The sequence below is a fragment of the Nicotiana tabacum genome, chromosome 22 (genome assembly GCF_000715075.1).
Source record: "Nicotiana tabacum cultivar K326 chromosome 22, ASM71507v2, whole genome shotgun sequence".
Taxonomy (NCBI): Eukaryota; Viridiplantae; Streptophyta; class Magnoliopsida; order Solanales; family Solanaceae; genus Nicotiana; species Nicotiana tabacum.
In genome coordinates this window covers 202,738,125-202,744,112 of record NC_134101.1, presented here as the reverse complement: position 1 = coordinate 202,744,112, position 5,988 = coordinate 202,738,125, and positions in this window count along the sequence as shown.

The window sequence follows — 5,988 nt, the reverse complement described above, 5'->3', positions numbered from 1 at the left end:
ATTCAATCTTAATGTCCAATAACATGTGATTAACTAATTCCGGATAGCCAAAGCCTTCTCTTTATCCAAAGTGTTTCAAAGTTCCAAGGAATCTCAAGGATTCCCCACATTGCTTATACTCAGGATACCATTTAGAATTAGAATAGTGCAGTGCGGAATAGCCAGTCCTCAGGCATCCAAGTTCAGTGGGAACTCAAGGGTCCCAAAGCATGGCTTGCAAGAGAGGGGCAGAACTTAGAGCTAGGAGTAAGTGCAAAGTGAAAAGGAATTGGGGAGCCATAACAAATGGTGGTCATACCCAGCCACAGGTGCAGACTGGCACACCCCTGACCATTTGTTTGGTCAAACAAGTTAGGAGCAGACCCTTGAGGGTCAAACCTAGGTCTAGATGGTGATTAGGACACCACCAGACTCAGGTCTAGGCTCAAGCACATAAAGGGGAGAAGGGAGTGGGAATTGATTGAGTTAGGAGGTTCAAAGAACCCAGTTCAGAGTCATAGACAGCAATATCAAAGTGTTGTTATGGCTGGAACTATACTCACATACAAAAGGGAAAAGGGAAAGGGAGTTCACATAAGAAAAGCACAACAGGGTTGCAGAAACATAGTAAATAAGAACATAACAGACTAGGAAGTAAACATATAATGAAGAAGCAGTATTCAACTAAGAATAACGTACCAGTTGCAAAGTAAGAACAAGCAGAACAATAGAGCAATCACGGCAAGTAAACACAGCAGGAGTAGACTTAAATTCAGCAGAACACTTGAGAGTTTTAGAGAGAGAGCTCAAAATTGTTTCAGAAAGCACAAAGTAGAAAAAGAGAGTAGAATTTTTTTTTTGTGAAAGAACTCAGTATTCGAATGTGTAAAAGCCTGTATTTTTGTGCAGAAAAGTCTGTGAAAGCATCTGTAAAACCCTTTCTTTAGTGCAAAAGGGCAGTCCCTTTTATAGTGCAGAAGGTGAGTAAAAAAAGTTAAGAGAATAGTTTTGAAATCAATCACAAGTTGTTTCCCTTTGGTTAAAGGATTTGATTCAAACGGGCAAAATAAATAAGGAAAGGATTTGTTTTAAACAATCTTTTCTGCGGCAGTATAACAGGGGCAAATACACAGAAACCTATTTAAGGAAACAGTTTAGTAGTACACGGTTTAGGTCAAACAAGGAAAGACAATTAATCAACCAGCCCGTAAAATCAGGATTTGAATCTTAGTGTGAATGAATCCAACTAGAAAAAGGTGAGAAGGGTTTAATTTAAAGAAAATCAATAACACGCAATCAAACCTTTTAAAAAGGAACTCGGAATCAATCACAAACGGGACAAAGGCCTTTTGAAATAAGAGAATTTGTCATATAAAAAACATACAGACATGTAAGACAAGAGAGAGTTGTTGTAAAACTAGCAAGAAATCAGAGTACCCAAGAAGGTTAGGTTCACAGACTCAGAATGAGTCTGAAAGAGAGTCAGGGTTGTGAATGGAACCCTAGTCCAAACACAAAGTCAAGCTTGCCAAAAACCCCCCAAATACTAGGGTTTCTTACTCAAATCAGATGCATAGATGAGAAAACAACAAATAGAACAGGCTCGGTAGTCTCTTTCAGAGACTTATGAGAAACAAACAGATAGAACAACAAGTTTGAAACACAGGGAATACATTTAGGCAAAGCTTGTTACTCAAACAAGTTCAGAAAAGAAAAAGCGATAGGGGTTTAGGAAAATAGTAGATGAAACATGCCTAGGGTTTAAACAAAGTCCAGTAAAGGTAAGCAAGGTGCAAAAGCTCAGTAAAAAATACAGTAGAGGAACATACGAGATAGACATGTAAAGCATGCTTATAGAACCCAGTAAAGGGAAGAACAGAACACAAAAATAGAAGAACATGCATTGTATGACAAACATAAGAACACAAGAGAAAAACTCATAAGAACGTGGTACAGACAGATTCACACAAAGAAAAGAAGAAGAAGAAGAGTCAGAAGTTATTTTGAGATTTTTTCGAAAACCCTAAATTGAAAGCGAACTAATTTTGAAAAGAAAATTGGGGAAAAGCTTTAAAACGTTGAATATAGCACGAATTCATCACAGATCAAAGTAAATAAAAGAGGAAGGAACCTCATAGCTTTAGGGTTTCTCTGAAACCCTAGAAATGAGAAGGCTTGGAAGAGGTCTGGTCTTGAGTCAGAGATGGCCATGGCTAGGCTTCTAAAGCTCGAATACGTCGGAGCAAGGCCGGAGAGGCCATAGAACCACAGATCTGAGAAGATCTAAACGAATGCCGTTGAGGTCAAACCTAGAAATCTCGAACACCCATGGCTTAGGAGTGAAGGAAGGTGAGCACAGGTCGTCCATGGCTTGAAAAGCCATGGACTCCGGCGAGATAATGGTCGGAGAAGACGAGGGAGGCGATTAGGGTTTCGAGTGCTTGAGAGCGTTTTGAGAGAGAAGAGGTTTCAAAGGCGTCTGTCTAAGAGAAATAAGGGTTAGGGTTGGGGGGTTGGTAGAATTAAAAAGGAAAGGGTCGTTTGTGGCCGTTGATCAAAATGATTAACGGCCTGGATTAAAAGGATTTTCGGGCGGGTAGGATTAAATGGGTCAAAGGGCTAGGTTTGAATGAATTGGGCTGGTCCAATTGAGTTCGAAATTGGGCTGATTTCAGGCTGAAATTGAAATGGAATTTGGGTTATAATTGAAATGAATTGAGGTTACAATTGAAATAGCCATTTTTTCCTTTTATTATTTTATAAAAATAGTAAAAATGTTTTAAAAGCAAATTAAAGGCACTGAGTCAACTAATAATATATAAATATTAATTGTAAAATTTTGGGATCAATATTGTAATTATAAAATGCTATTAAATCTTAAAGAGGCTAGTATTGCAATTATATGCAATTTGGCTTTAAAAATACCAAACGAATTTGTAAAGAAAATGTGCAAAAATCATGCTGGATATATTTTGGTGTAAATATGAGAATAAAATAAATTATTCTCCAAAATGTCAAGCTTTGGGAGTAATTATTGGATTTTATGGTGTAAAAATAGGCCATAAATTAGTTTAAAAATCATTAAAATGCCAAAACCTTTTGGTATGCTTATATATGCACATATATGTTATTTTGGAAGTGTTTTGGGTATAAAAATACATAGGGAAAAATTGGATATCAACAGCTGCCCCTCTTTACCCGAGGAGGATGAAAGAGTTGTCGCGTAAAGACAAGATGGGCAATTTTGACCGGATCGGCGTTTGAAAAGCGTTTTGACCGAGATCTGGATTCGGAGCCGCCTACATATCCCTGGTTTTATCGGAATCAGGCCATATGTAGTTCAGGAACCATTGACGGAGTGTGTCGAATGGGGATTCGAAAAAAACGGACGCGATGATTAGATTTGGAGTCGGACAGACTGCGGAGAACCGGAGCGGGATCGCTCCTGCTGAGATGGTCGTTTGCTAGCCGGTGTACATGTAAGTGAGAAATGTAGCGTGTATTGTGCATAATTTAAACATGATGCAAGTTCCTATTGGACCTTGAATGTTGTCTTTGGACGGTTAGGATGACGTCCTCAGACTATGATGTCCTGGGCCGTGAAGAGCATAAAAAAAACAAAAAAAAAAATTGCAGGCCATGAAATGGGGTTCTCGGGATATGCAGATGGTGCATCCAAACTATGACGCCTTTGAATAAGTTGGCGATCTTTCAGCCCATGAAAAGGTGGTAATCTTTCAGCCAAATGAATGCAAAGGGTGGCGATCTTTCAGCCAGAGAATTTAAATGCAGATGGTGATATTGCAGCCATTCAAAATAAAGTGGCGATATTTCAGCCATGCAGGATGGAGACAGAGCTTAGTCTCGAGAGGCAGATAAGTAGCCTTATGCATGATGGAGATAGAGCTTAACCTCGAAAGGCAGATAGGTAGCCTTATGCAAAATGTAGATGGAGACAGTGCTTAGTCTCGAAAGGCAGATAAGTAGCCTTATGCAGGATGGAGGTAGAGTTTAACCTAGGAAGGCAGATAGGTAGCCTTATGCAAAAATGCAGATGGAGACAATGCTTAGTCTCGAAAGGCAGATAAGTAGCCTTATGCAATGCAAAGATATGCGGATGTAGGTAGAGTTTAACCTCGAAAGGCAGAAAGGTAGCCTTATGCAAAATGCAGGAAATGCAGATGGAGACAGAGCTTAGTTTCGAAAGGCAGATAAGTAGCCTTATGCAATGCAAAGATATGCGGATGGAGGTAGAGCTTAACCTTCGAAAGGCAGAAAGGTAGCCTTATGCAAAATGCAGGAAATGCGGATGGAGACAGAGCTTAGTCTCGAAAGGCAGAGAGGTAGCCTTATGCAATGCAGGAAATACGGATGGAGACAGAGCTTAGTCTTAGAAGGCAGAAAAGTAGCCTTATGCAAAATGCAGGTGGAGGTAGAGCTTAACCTCGGAAGGCAGAAAAGTAGCCTTATGCAAAATGCAGATGGAGGTAGAGCTTAACCTCGGAAGGCAGAAAAGTAGCCTTATGCAAAATGCAGATGGAGGTAGAGCTTAACCTCGGAAGGCAGAAAAGTAGCCTTATGCAGTGCAAGAATGTAAAAGGATGATCAGTAGTAAGATCTCTTAGCTGATAGCCGATTACGACAATATGACTGCTGGGAGAGATTGGGTACGGATAGCAATTGCGGGCAAGTGATGATTTTGAGAAGTTGCATTCTTGGGAAAGTATGCATACATAAATATACCTGACGATATTGCTAGTCGAGTGCCTGCATCCAAAGAAAATCGTGAGTTCTGTGAGGGGAAAGGTTAGTTCATCTTCCCCGGGCTCTTGACGTTGTGTGTCATTGGGGTAGCGTCGCTAAACAATAGCAATTCGGATAATAGTTATGCATGATTTAGCAAATATAATGTATATAATCGAAAATAGTTTTCTTTAGATGAAACAACGACTGCGACGTGGTTCAGGACATTGCAACCTCTTTTCTCCGGAATTTTGAGGGTCCTCCTCAAAATTCTGCCCCAGTTTGTTGAGCGGACATTTCTGACGGCTGTGCTAAATGACTAAAAAAACATCTTTGGAATTTTGAGGGTTCTCCTCAAAATTCTGCCCCAGTTTGCTGGGCTGGCACTTCTGGCGATGCATGAACTAAAATTAACTTCGGAATTTTAAGGGCCCTCCTCAAAATTCTACCCCGGCTCAATAGCGGGGGAAAATGGATTTTTTATTAAATTATGACCGAACCCATAGGGCTGCCTACGTATCCCGTCTTAAACGGGAATCAGGTCAGGCATAGTTCAAATTACATCATTAAGGGAATCATAAGTGGTCACACATAATATCGTTTCACTGCATATGAATTGATTGGCTTCGGCCAGACTTCTCCATTCATCTCTGCAAGAATAAGGGCTCCTCCAGTTAGAATCCGGTGAACCATGTACGGACCCTGCCAATTGGGAGAGAACTTCCCCTTGGCTTCGTTTGATGTGGGAATATTTTCTTCAACACCAGCTGCCCCGGTGTAAACTTCCTTGGCTTAACCCTTTTGTTGAAGGCTCTGGACATTCTGTTCTGATACAACTGACCGTGGCAAACCACATTCATCCTTTTCCCATCTATAAGGGCTAACTGCTCGTAGCAACCTTTTACCCATTCTGCATCATCCAATTCTACTTCTTGTATGATCCTTAAGGATGGAATTTCTACCTCGATAGGGATATTGGATCTTTTGGCAGCTTGTGAGCTACAATGGATGTGCTGAGACTAGTCATATCATCATATGACCAGGCGAATAGGTCTTCATATTCCTTTAGGTACTCCTTGTACTCTTTCTTTTCTGATGGTGACAGGTGAACACTGATGCGTGTTTCTTTGACATTCTCTACATCTCCTAGATAAATGACCTCAGTTTCATCCAAGTTAGACTTAGGCCTATTTTCAAAATTCTCAACTCCTCTAACGACCTCTTCTGGTATATCATCCTCTTCTGAGTCCGCATCCGTTTGTTGTG